This window comes from Petaurus breviceps, unplaced genomic scaffold (genome assembly GCF_028583685.1).
Source record: "Petaurus breviceps papuanus isolate PSGF00001 unplaced genomic scaffold, PetGlider_PUasm1.0 174, whole genome shotgun sequence".
Classification (NCBI taxonomy): domain Eukaryota; kingdom Metazoa; phylum Chordata; class Mammalia; order Diprotodontia; family Petauridae; genus Petaurus; species Petaurus breviceps.
This window is the reverse complement of record NW_027185761.1, coordinates 57509828-57523498: the sequence shown is the minus strand read 5'-3', so window position 1 is coordinate 57523498 and position 13671 is coordinate 57509828. Positions and strand designations below refer to the sequence as shown.

The 13671-nt window shown below is 45.6% G+C and overlaps 1 protein-coding gene across 6 annotated transcripts in view; it reads left to right on the top strand.

Moving 5' to 3' along the window:
• Positions 1-13671, top strand: part of FLNB (filamin B) — a 159128-nt gene that overhangs the window by 893 nt on the left and 144564 nt on the right. The window lies entirely within an intron of this gene.

Sequence of the window (13671 nt, the reverse complement as noted above, 5' to 3'; positions counted from 1 at the left end):
TCCCTCGAATCCCCTTTCTCCTCCCCTCCCCGAACCCCCTTCCCCTCCCCTTTTCCACCTTCCCCCCGAATCCCCTCCCCCTCCCCCCCAGCCCCGTGTGGTTCTCGCGCTCCCGGGTGAGGGGAGCTGTTGCCCGGTGCTTCGCTCTCGGTTAAGCCGGCGCTCCTCTTCTGAGTTCACTTTTGAGGGTGGGTCTAGCCTTTGATCGTCCTGAGCTCCCTTCGGGGAGGGGGTCTGGCCTTTACCTCCCGACTTAGCTTTCTTGTTTTTTTGTCTCGTGGGGGGGGGGCGGGGGCGGCGTGTGACACATACATTTTTCTTGAGCTCACTTTTTTGGGGGGAGGGCTCCTAGCCAGTGCTCCTTCACTGAGCTGGACAGAGGAGGGAAGAGCTCCGTCCCGTTTCTTAGTTTCCTTACCTTGAGCTAGAGGGGGCTGAGGGCGGGGAGGGGGCATTTAGTGAGTGGTTCGAGGGTGCTGGATCCCCGACCCCCAAGGGTAGTGGGTGAGGGAAGGAAGCTGTTGGGCTGTCCAGCTAGAGTGTGAGAGCTTGGTGAGGTGAGGGGCTTGGCCACAGCGCTGCTTCCACCGTCCGATCGCCGTCAGCAGTTCGAGAGGAGAGGACTGACCAAATAACGTGGGACCTCCCCGAGGGGAACACCCCATCGGGGAGTCTGTGGCCCTCTGTACTTGCACCTGCTGGGGCAGGTTAGCTGGCCCAGGCTGGGCTTGTGCTTAACACTCCTCCTCGGGGATAGGCCAGCTGGGTCTAGGCTCCCCCTGGGGTCTAGGAAAAAGGCTGTGCTGTCGTTTAGGTGCTGGGGAGGGTCTGGGGTCCCATTCCTGCTCTTGCTGTCTTTCTGATGTAAGCTAACCCCTGGCGTTAAAGCTTCACTTTTCTTCTGTGTAAAAGCAGGGGGTTAGAGACATCCCAAGGCCTCTTACATTTCTGTGTTTGAGCCTAAGGACCCTCTCCCCTGAGAAGTTCTCCTCAGGTGAGAGCTGAGGGTGGGGGTGGTGAGCCACTGGCCCAGGAGGGCGGGGAGGGAAACCAGAGGGTCTGTTTATTCTTTGGAACCAACTGGGAATCTTGTCCTGGGTCTTGGCTGAGTTCACCTGGGCCTTCTGCCCTATCTGGAATCACCCAGGATGAGCTTGAAAGTCACTACCCCTCCTGGTGAAAGTGGAGGGAAATGCCTTCAGTCTTTTCAAAATGTTCCTTACTGGGATCGTGTATTGCTTTAAGATTTGTTGGAAGGAGAGGTGTCGATCTCTAGTATTCCTGGTCCTCTCCCTTTTAAACAACGAACTCTCAGAGCAACTTCAAAGAAACAAAAGGAACAAAAAAACAGAGAGAGCCTGGAGTTGAAAATTCTGGAAGCTGGATTGGGTACTTTAAAAAAAATTGTTGAATTGCAAGAGTGTTATTTCTCGCATCTTTCTGTGGAAGAAGGACCCACCCTTAGGATCATCTGACATTAAGTGCTAGGTGCCCACTACATCTCCTTGTGGTCATAGCCTTTGTGAATGCCAAGGGTGGCAAACCATGGATATTTTGTGACTCAGATGTGTGGAATAAGCTGGCCTTGGGTAGAATTTGATAGGTATTGTAATGAGAAGAATACTGGTCTTGAACTCAACAGACAGAATCCTTGTCTCTGCTGTTTGTCATTGGTTAGCTATGGACCTTTGGTCCATCTGAGCCTGTTTCCTCCATCTGTATAGTGGGATTAATAATCTTTTTTTGCACTCCACTGGCAGGTTTCTTCAGAATTTGTAAGCTGAAAGTACTGTAAAGTGTGAATAGTTGTTAAAAACCTAAATTGTTTTCATGATTAGAACTGCGTATGTCTGTCTCTCTACTTAGAGGAATGGCCACAAGTTAATCTGTCCTAGAGAGTGGGCCCTCCTTCCTCTTTGTGGCCAATAGGTGGTGCAGTAGATAGGGTGCTGATCCTGGAGGCAGAAAGATTGAGTTGAGTATATATCCTGCCCTAGACACTTCCTAGCTGTGTGACCCTGGGCAAGTCACTTAACCTCTTTCAGGCCTTAACACACAGTGCCTGGCACATAATAGGAGTTTAATATTTGCTGGTTGATTCACTGACTCAGTTTCCTCATCTATAAAATGGAGATAAAATATCACCGACTTGCATGGCTGTTTTAAGGACCAGCTATGTTAAGTGCTTTGCAAACTTTAAAGCACCATGTCAAGGATAATAAATGGTAGCTGTTGTCCTTGTTATCACCCTTTATCCTTGGGGTATATAGGAGTATGGATTTCCAGCCTTAAGGACACTTAGACAAAATTTGACCCAACCTCTTTATTTCACACTTAAGGAAATTGAGCCCCGAGAGGTAGTAAATCTTTAAGTGCTTGCGGCTGGATTTGAACCCAGGGTCTCTGTAACTTTACCCTGAATACTCATCACATCGAGTGGGGACTTGCTAACTTTTTGTTAAATAAGTAACAAAAGTAGCAGATTCATTTCCAGTTTTCTGTTTAGTGAAGTTTAAAAAAATAATGTGACATTCATAGCAAATTCTAACAATTTAAATATGAGGCAACCTCAACCAAATCCCTGTGATTTGAATGGGCAGCATTTGAATTAAAAGAAAGAGAAAACCTAAGAGATTCCTAATTAGACTCTCTTCTTCCCAGCCCTTCTTTCCAGTAGTTGCCAAAGAAATCATCCTAAAACTAGTGTGGATTATATCTCTCCCCTGCTCTAAAGCCTTCAGTGAATTCCTATGGCTGATTGAGGCTGGCATTCAAGGCCCTTCACAATCTCACTTTATCTTATATGACTCCTCTTAATATACTCTGTTGCGTTCCTCCTGGACTCTTCTTTTCTGATCTTTTTCATCCCTCAAGGTTTAAATCAAGAACCATTTCTTCCTCATAACAGTGCCTGAGTTTTGTTCCTGTCCCCCATCTCTAACCTCCCCTAGCTGAAAGTGCCCTTTTCTTCCTTTCCTCAGGTATTCTTAAAGTCCTGTTTCTGGATTTCTCTTTTGTTTTTACTTAGCTATGGTCATGTTATCTACCCCTCTTCTCAGGAGTAGAGTTGGACATTCCTCCAGGGCCTGAATGGTCTTTGCCTTGGTAGTTATTGTATTAGAGCATAGTGAATGAAAAAAAAAACACTTATTAACGGCTTACTGTGTGTAGTGCCCATAGTTGCAAATAGAGAAGAGAACCTTGGCTTCGGAGGAGCTCGCTGTCTTAAGTGGGCACTCAGCTGAATTGATATTATAGCACATTTTAACAAAGCAGAACCCAAAATCTGTTTGTCCTAGGTCTCTGTAAGGAGTCCCATCTGTGGGATTATAAAGCTGTCGCTTTTGTTTTTAATTGCTCTGTCTGCCCATCTCTGTCTCCTCATCATGCAGTTCTTTCTCTTTGTGCATCTTTCAAAATTCCCAAAACTTCCTCAAAGTTTTTTTTTTCCGAAATTTCTTCATATTGGTCAGTTTAACGTTGCCATGATATCCCTTCGAATTACTATGTCATAATTTAGTCATTCTCCCAGAGATCCTGGTTTTCATAATTTCAAATAAAGCAGCTTTTGAATATTTTGGATGATATTTTTAGGAGAAAATCCTAGCAGTAGCAAAGCATAATCAGCTTGGTGACTCTTAATTGTATATTGTTAGATTGGCAGGAGGAGCATCTATTTGGCTTCCCTTAAATTTGCCACTCTCTGGCTTTTAATTTGATCCAAGAAAATATTTTAGTTTTCTTTTATTTTTAAATTAACTTGTAAGTAAAGGGGATCACTTAATCTACAGCTAACTTTTAAGTAGAATAATCTTTTTCATAAAAGAATTCCTTGATTCTCAAAGCATCCAGACTGTTAGAGACTTTTTAAGTGTTACCTCTCCAAACAGAGCTGGGTACAGCCCTCTGATGCCCAGGCACTGCGACCGTACCTGTTATTCCTCCCAGTCTCTCCCTACCTCAAGCTTCCCCAAAGCGTGGAAAGCTCAGGTTATCTTTCCTGGGTCACCTAGCAAATACCAAGAGGCAGCTAGGTGTTGCAGTGGATAGAGTACTGAACCTGGTGTCAGGAAGTAGCCCCAGACACTTACTAGCTGTGTGCCCCTGGGCAGATCACTTCACCTCTGCTCAGTTTCCTTAACTGTAAAACGGGGGCACTAATAGCACTTCCCTGCCATCGTTCTTGTGATGATCAAATGAAGTAATATTTGTAAAGCACTTCACAGACCTTCTTATTCTTATTATCTTCAGCAATAACCTAGTCCTGTGACAATAAGCATCACCATTAGTAATGAACCTGCTCTCCTGTGACAGTCTTCTATCATATTATTCTACATATCCGATTATATGTCATCTATCATTATTCATTTGACAAACATTAAATATATTTTCCCTTATATTTAGACTAAGAATCATCAGTAGGCAACAAATTGCCTACTGAGTGCAGGGCTATAGGAGGGTTTGCAAAAATGAATAGTGCTGTCTCTGCTGCTCAGGGGCTGGTGGGGCAGAGCGGTGACAGAGGGACCGACAGGGTTTCATCATTCAGGTGACTCCTTGAAGGATTTCACGGTTTGCGACAGGTGCAGGTGAAAGGAGATGGGGCAGGGCCTGAGAGTGGTGCATGATGGGAACAAGGACATGGCATGGGGAGCCCAGGAGCCTACAGTCTGGTTTGCTTGGAATGCAGTGTATATGAAAGGGAAGGATATGAGATAGGGCTGGAAAGCTTGGTTGAAATCAGATAATAGAGGGATTGGAACATTAGACTAAGGCGTTAGGACAGCTGTCACATTCTGTCCACCAGCTATTGTTCTAACCTAAATATCTTCAGTTCCTTTGGCTAGTTCTTACTTTTTTTTGGTTAAAAATTTTTTTTTTTACATATTAAAATCTATTTTATTTTATTTTTTTAAAGCAATAGGGGTTAAGTAACTTGCTCAAGGTTACACGGCCAGTTATTTCTGGGTGTGGTGCTGAGTATCTGAACCCGGATTTGATCCAGGTCATCCCAACACTGGAGCCGGTGCTCTTACTCGCTGAGCCACCTGGCTGCCCCTAAAATTTATTTTTTAAAAGTAATCACATCTACATATATTTTTGACAAATTTGTTTTTATTTTTTGGACCAGAACTGTGATTTCTGGTGGTACACTGCAGGATTCTGATGGATGAAGTACAGGATTTGGAATCAGGACTACCTGAGTTTGAATCTTGGCTTAGATACCTGCTAGCTGTGTGACCCTGGGCAAGTCACTTAACCTCTGCCTGCCTCAGTTTTCCTTTTCTGTAAAATGGCTATAATAATAGTATTCACCTCCCAGGGCTGTTGTGAGGGACAAATGAGATGATGTTTGTAAACTGCTTCACAAACCTTGAAGTGCTGTATCAATGCCAACTGCTGCTGCTGGTGCTGCTATTATTGTTACATTGAGGTCAGGGAGCTTGTAATCACGTTAACCCTACCAAGGTCTCTGCCCCATTAGCTGTCACACAACCATGTATCCTCCAGTCTGTCCTCCTTGAATCCAGTTGTTTGAAACTGAGTAGACCCAGATCTTTATTGATTTGGGGACCCATTGGGCAGGCCTGTCTGTACGTCTTGGCTTTTGATTGTCTTCAAACATGAATTCTCTCCCAGCTTTGTGTCATTTGCTTTATTGAGTGAGTCCTGACCGAATTGCTCCCTACTGAGGGTGACTGACATCCATCTATCAGTCATCTGACTGTTTGTTCAGCCTGCTCCAAATCAGCCCAACTGTCCCATCCCCCAGCCCACATCCTTAGACTTGTTCCTCATAAACCGTTTCTAAAAGGTTCATTTTCTTTCCTTTCTCATTTAGAATGTCAGCGTCTATCAACTTTATTTTTAACAGCTAATAAAACACTGCCAGTAAGTGGTAACGCATACTTTTAATACCAGAGTAAACCAAGGCTGTGATGTAGAGGAAAGTGGCCCGTTCTTGGGCCCAGAGGATCCGGGTTCAAGTGTGGACTCTGTCACTTACTTCATGGGACTTTGGGCAAGTCAATGAAGGTCATAACTCTACGACTGCCCTCAGAGTAGTCTGGTCCAGAGTGGATAAACACATAGTCCCCATGAGGCTCACAGCTCTCTCCAGTTCAGCTTCAGCCAGATTAAAATATAATCGGGAAATAGTTACCAAAAGAAATAAACATTTAATAAAACAGATAACACGCCATTTTAAACTAAGTCCGTATACAGTCCACAGGGATCTTTATGGACAGATTAGTGGCTCCTGTTTCTTTGGGACTTGGACACCTCAGGTCTAACCCATCCTTCTCATTTTAAAGAAACCTGTTGGAAGCCCGGGCCATGTATTATTTCTAGTGCATAAGCTCTGTGCATTGTTTGTTTTTCTTTGTTTTTTTTTTTTTTTTGGAGGGGGAATGCAGAGCATTTGGGGTTAAGTGACTTGCCCAAGGTCACACAGCTAGTAAGTGTTAGGCGTCTGAGGCCAAATTTGAACTTAGGTCCTCCTGATTCTAGGGCTGGTGCTCTATTCACTGTGCCATCTAGCTGCTCCTCTGTGTATTATTTCTTGCAGTCCTTTGTCTAGTTTTGCTGTCAGTAATTTGAAAAGACTCCAGTGTCATGGGATTTAGAAGCAGAAGGGCCTTTAGAGATCAAAGAGGTGGACTTCCTTATTGGACAGATGATCCAGCAGGCCCAGAGACATGAAGCGACTGGCCCAGCGTCATACAGATGATCCATGTCAGAGTTGGAATTTAAAGCCAGATCTTCTGACTCATAAACCAGCACTCTCTACCCCATAAACCTGGCTTTCCTCGGCTTTTCTGTGTAATCTTGGTACTGAAGACAGTGCCAGGCACAGAGCTGGGGCTTAATCAATGCATGTTGACTGACTGATTGATTGGTTACTCTCAAGCTCATGTTATGTGAGGAAAAGAAATATATATATATATTGAAGAAAATGGGGCGTGTTTAGCCTATGGAAGAGAAGTTTAGGGAGGACATGATAGCCATCTGCAAATATTTGAAGAGCTGTTGTGGAGGTGTGGAGGAGGGAATGAGAACCAGGAGTAGAGTGTGGGACAAGACAGGCTTGATGGGAGGAGCCATGACCATTAGGCATCCAAAGCAGAAGGGGCTGCCTTGGGCGGTGGGAGGGTCCCCTCCCTGGAGGGCTGCAGGCTGAGGCTGGGTGACCCTTTGTGGTTGACATTGAGTTTTGCTTATTTTTCAGTCGTGTCTGACTCTTGGAGAAGCCATTTGGGGTTTTCTTAGCAAAGACACTGGAGTGATTTGCTAGTTCTTTTTCCGGTTCATTTTACAGAGAAGGGAATTGAGGCAAAAGCCTTGGCCAGAGTCAGACAGCTAGGAAGTGTCTGAGGTCATATTTGAACCCAGGTCTTCCCAACTTCAGGCGCAGTGCTCTGTTCTTTGTAATTTTATATTTTTATGTATTTTATTATGTATTATATGTATTATATATTTATTGTATTTCATTATATGTATTTACTTATTCATATTATCATATGTAATACATATATGTAATCTTGTATTTATTATTTATATAACATATTTATTATTATATATTTATATGTATTTTATGCTTTAAAAATATTATTCTGAGAAGGGACCAGGAGATTGGGCCACCCTTAAATTGTGAGCTGCTTGAGGTCAGAGACTGTCTTTGCCTCTTTTTGTATCCCCCATGACTTAGCATAGTACCTGACACATAGTAGGTGCTTAATATTAATTGAAGGCAGGTAGATGGTGCATAGTCCATAGAGCACTGGGCTTGGAATCAAGATGGCTCATCATCATGAGTTCAAATCCAGCCTTAAACACTAGCTGTGTGACCCTGGGCAAGTCACTTAATCCTATTTGCCTCAGTTCCATTGCTTCAGTATCTTTGCCATGAAAACCCCTAAACGGGGTCATGAAGAGTCAGACCCCATAGATGATAGATCTGTGTGATCCCATAGACTTCAAAAGGGACCCAGACACAACAAAGTTTAAAAACCCCTGAGCTAGGAGAAGCCTGCTGAGGGATCTTCCAATGGGAGCATGTGTGATCAGACTTAGAATATTTAACTTATGACCAGATCTGACTTGGATCAGGAGAATTCAGGGTAGAAATCAGGCTCCACACATTTTCTACCTGAGGGGTTTAGAAGCAGGTCTTCCATAGGTGGGGTGCCTGGCAGGCTTCTCCCAGTAACCCCCCAAGTTTATCTACTAGCGTGAAAAACACTTTGGTTCGAGGAAAAACAATGTTTTCTTATTGATTAAAGCTGTGAAAAGTTAGGTGTGAGCTGATCTCTGCTGGACCGAGCAGAACCTCAGAGTGATTGAAATCCTGCTTGTTTCAAGCTGAGTCAGGCCTTGGCTTCACGCCAGGAGAAATATTGAACTGGATGATATTGTTTCTTCTGTTTCCCTGAGAGCCCCGAGCTGGCTTCTCGCACATTCACTTAATCAGTTGCAGGCCTGTTGTCTTCACTCCACAGCAGACTCTGGGCCATGGAGGGAGCCAGTGGCTGGGTATTTTGGGCAGGAACGTGTGGGGAATGAGTGGAATGAATGGCCTTGTCTGAGTTGAGTGTGTGGGTGTGGGTGGTTGTGGGGGCCCAGCCTCCACATTCATGTCCTTTCCAAAGCCTAGTTTTTTGTGTCACATGAGAAGAAATCCGTGTTTTCTACCTTGGGGATTTACTCTGTATACATTCCTAAGTCCGGGTTGTCTCCTCTGCTGCGCTGTAAAGTCTTGGACCTGGGATTGTTTGCTCCTTGTTCATCACCAGTGGCTGGCATTGGCTTCGTAAATACTTCTGCATGATTTGGTTCTAGAAAAAAAGCAAAGAAACAGTAACTTGTTGCCAGAGCTTGATTTTCTCCTCCTTTCTGGCATTTCCCCCAAATACTCAACCATCCAGGGCACTGGCTCCTTGTTGGGAGGACACTGGGGTCACAAGACGCCTCAAAAGCCATCCTGGCCCAGATCTTTCATTTTGTGGAAGAGGAAACTGAGGCTCCCAGGAGGGTATAACCTTGGTCAAGGTCACACCCGAGAGGCCTCTGACTGCCTATCTGTGTGCCTTCTTCATTCAAGAGTGGTCTCTTCTTTCAATGCAGTCGTATTCTTTGTGATTACTTAGGATAGTGCACTCGGTGCCCTTCCAGCAGAAAAGTACCCTCCCTGAGGACAAGGATGGATATTTTTTTCATTGGGCCTTTTACCCCCCAGGGCATGCAGAAAGTGGATGGTTAATGAGTGGCTTCTGCACTTAATCCAAAGCTTTATCTCCTCTGGACCATGGAGAGGTGAAAACTCTATGGCTTTTGTGAACCAGTGCAAGCCTTAACTAAGAATCAGGCATCGACCAGAGCCTCATCTCTCCACCATGGGGGGGCCCCAGGATGGAGGCAGAGAGCTTGCCTGATTCTTTCAGCCGTCCCTGAAGCGGACGCTTTGAGCTTGGTTCAGCCAGAACCCAGTTCAGTGCATAAATCTAGAGCTGAGTCTAGTCACCTTGTTTTACAGAGGAGGAAACTGAGGCCTAGGGAGGTCAACTCACATACCCAAGGTACATTAGAGGCTGTTCAGTCCAATCCACCTCTAGATAAGCAAACTGAGGCCCAAAGAGGTTTTGACTTACCCAGGGTCATACAGGTAGCAAGTGTCAGCAGTAGGATTTGAACCCAAGCCCTTTGACTCTAGAGACACTCCCCACTGTGCCCTTTTGATGCTCTTACACACTGAACTTGGCTTAAGGTGAAATAAAAGTGCAGGCCTTTCTTCGGTCTTTGTTTATCCTCTGTGTTCTCTCTAGCAGTACAGAATCTTGAATGGGAGTCATTTCTCTCAGGACACAGTCATTCCTTGTTTCCTTATTCTTGAGATAATGGAACTTGAGAGGCTGAAGCTAAAGGTCACTTGTGAGTGACAGTGACCCCTCACCCTGGGCAGGCAGGGAGTTCCCCGCCCCCATCCCACTTCTCCCTTCCCCCTTTAGAAAGGCCCCTGGAGCCCCAGCTCCACAGAGATCTGCTTCCTTCTTCCATCATTGGGGGATCTTAAATTGGAACGGCTTTGGGTGGGAGGGGAGTGGGTTTGAATCTACTTTCAGGGGAATCTTGTTGATAGCTACCACAGGCAGCCCTGGGCCAGAAATGACCTCACCCCGCCAGCTTTTCCTGCTGCCTTTAAACATTAACAGGGCGGCATGGTGGGCTGCGCCTTAGGGCTAGTAGACAGCCAGCAAGGATGACTGAGGAATATAGACTTTCACATGGAAGATGGACCCTTGAATACCCTGTGGGCCCAGGGCTTTGCCTGGTTAACCCCCTGGGCGAATCGGGCAGTTCGAAGGGACCACATTGTTAATCTATTAAGTGGGGAAGCTCCGTCCTAAAAGGAATCCTTCCTTCAGGGAAAATCAAGTCCACAAACACTGGCAAAGTTCCTACTCTGTGCCAAGCCCCATGCTAAGTGCTGGAGATAGAAAAGTAGAAGAAGCTGCCCTCAGGGAGATTATAGTCTAACGGGGAAGACCCCATGCCACCAGCTATGTGCAGAGGAGCTATTTAGGGGACATTTAGGGAATGACCCATGAGGGAAGGCACTAGAATTAAGGGGGATGGGCAGAGGCTTCCTGTAGAAGGTGGGGTTGTAGTTGGGGCTTGGAGGAAGCCAGGGTGGCCGAGAGATGGAGACGAGGAGGGAGAGAATTCCAGGCCTGGCGGGAGATGGGGTGCTGTGTTTGAGGAGCAGCAAGCAGGCCATTAGACTGGAAGGGTGGGAAGAGGCCAGGGTGAAGGGGTGGGATTTAAAAGCCTAAGGAGGAAGGAGCCCACCCTTCACTGCTCAGATTTGTCTGGCTCATCTAGGCTTTTAGCCACATGCTATGCTAGCTACCCCTGCCTCATGGTGAGGGGGTGGACATGACACATTATATCTTCTTTCCTGCCATAGGGTCATAGATACTGAGTCCAACTCTAACTCTTCATTTTACGGATGAGGAAAGGACTTGCCCAGTGTTACCAGGTTAATAATTGTAGGAGGGAGGATTTGAACCCAGGTCCTTTGACTTAGCTGTGCCCCAAATGCTCACAGGTATCCTTGGATTCGTATGAATTCCTTTGCTTTCATATAGATGTGAGTCTACATCTATGTTTTGTGCCCATTCATCACAGGGCTGGCTCACAGCTTCCAAGTTTGGGGAGACAATCTAGCCTGAGACATTCAGACCCCCTGCTCAGAATCATGTGCAGAAAATAACCTTCGGGGGATTACAGTGATCAGAATTTTTTCACAAACACCTTCCTAGGCCCCAGGTTTAGAGCTGGAAGGGTCTTAGTCTGGACATCAAGTCCGTTTTACCAATGACAAGTATGACCTGGAGATTTAGCTCGTTTTGCACATGAGAAGTTGGGAGATTTAGCTTGTTTTGTGATTTGCCCAGGGTTATGAAGGTGAAAGGCAGCCAGGATTTGAACCCGAGTCTTTGGGGTCTCTAGCCAGGGCCCTTTGCTCCCTGCACTCCCACCCCCCACTGCTTTCTCATTCCTTGGCCTCAGCTTCCCATCGGCTTTCAGGGGGCTTGGAGGGAAGGGCTGGCAGATGAAAAGCTGGGAGTCTATTAAAACCAGACCAGGCTCTTTGTGTGGAGCTTCCCCCCCAGCCAGGGCTGCTTTGGATCCCTTCTGGGCCAGCAGCTCCCGGCCTCACCACCCGCCTTCCTTGCAGCCCCAGTGATTTGGCCAGGTCTGTGTGGTTGTAATCTGAGAGCACATTCCTGAGCCCTTCCCGTGGGGGAGGGTGCCCTTTGCTCACTCACTTGAGAATGAAGCTATTGTGTGGGTAGGTAGGTTGGTTGGGCGGCCCAGGGAACTGGGGGGAGCGGTGGCAGGCCCTGGAGTTGGAGAATAGGCCTTCTGCAGACTCTGGCCTTTAATTAAATTCAGCAAACATTTAAGGGTCTACCTTGTGCAGGAAATTACCCTGCATAGTTCACCAGAGTGGGCCCTGGGACTAAATTTAGAAGACCGGATTCCCAATCCGTACTGGCCCTTTTTCTCTCTGTAACTCTGGGTAGTCCAATTCCCTGAGCCTGTAAGTCCCACCTGCAAACTAACCAACGGACAGGACAGCTTTGGCCTCTGTGAGCTTAGTGGGCAGGGATGGTGGTTACTTCTTGGAAAAGAAACTACTTGGTAGTTTGGAGAGAGGGAGAGGGAGAAGAGGAGAGGGGAAGGTGAGTGGGGAGAGGGAGGAAAGAGAGGGGAATGGGGGAGGGGAGAGAAGAGAGAACTGACACCTGGGGATAGAGGTGGGGGTGGTGGGAGAAGGGAAGGCTTCTTAGAGTAGGTAGCACCTAAGGTTAGACTTGAAGAAAGCTAAGCATTCTTTTTTTTTTTAAATTAATTTTCAGTTCCAATTTCTCTCCTTTCCCTCTCTACCACTCATTGAGAAAGCAAGAAAAATAAAATCTATTACAAATATGTATGGACATATAAAACAAATTTATATGTTAGCCATGATCTAAGAGGAAGGAAGGAAGAAAAAAAAGTCAGAATTAGAAGAAAATGTGTTTCAGTCTCACTCTGAGACCATCAGCTCTCTTTCTGGAGGTGGACAGTATGCTTCATCACGAGTCCTTTGGAATTATGGGGTTGTTGTGTTGATCAGAATTCCTAAGGCTTTCATAGTTGATTATATTAGTCTATTGTATACACTGTTTTCCTGCCTCACTTCATTTTGCATTAGTTCATACAAATCTTCCCAGTTTTCTATGAAACCTTCCCTTTCATCTTTTCTCCCCTGCCCCCTTTATCAGTTCTTACGGCACAGCAGTATCCCATCACAATCATATACCATCCATTCACCAGTTGATGGACATCACCTCAGTTTCTACCTCTTTGCCACCACAAAAAAGCTGCAATGAATATTTTTGTACATTTGAGTCCTTTCCTTCTCTTTTTGATCTCTTTGAGATGTAGATCTAGTAGCATTATCTTTGGGTTAAAGGATAGGCACAGTTTAATAATTTTTGGAGGCTTAGTCCCAAAGTGCCTCCTGCAATGTTTGGACTCATTCACGGCTCTACCAACAGTGTATCATCGTGCCTGTTTTCACACATCCCCTCCAACATTTGTCATTTTCCCTTTTTGTCATTTTAGCCAGTCTGATGGAGGAGAGGTGGTGCTTCTGAATTGTTTTAATTTGCATTTCAATTATTAGTAACTTAGATCATTTTTTCATGTGACTATTGATAGCTTGGATTTCTTCCTCTGAAAACTGTCTATTCGTATGCTTTGACTCTTATCCTTATCAATTTGACTACTTCTCCATATAATTTAAGAAATGTAACCTTTATCAGAGATATTTGCTCCCAAGTTTTTTCCCCAGTTTCCTGGAAAGCTAGGCATTCCTAAGAGATGGAGAGCATCCCAGGCATGGAGAACAGCCAGTGGAAAGGCACAGAGATGAGAGATGTATCATCCTGCCAAACATAAGTAGGCCAGTGGAACTGGACCATAGAATTCATAGAGTATAAGATTGGTAAAGTGGAAGGAGACTGGAGAGATAGGGAGGGTCAGGTGGTGAGAACTTTCAGTGTCCAACAGAAGGCTGGAAGTACCAGGGGGCCACTGGGGTTTCAGGAGGGAGGCGCACTTTAA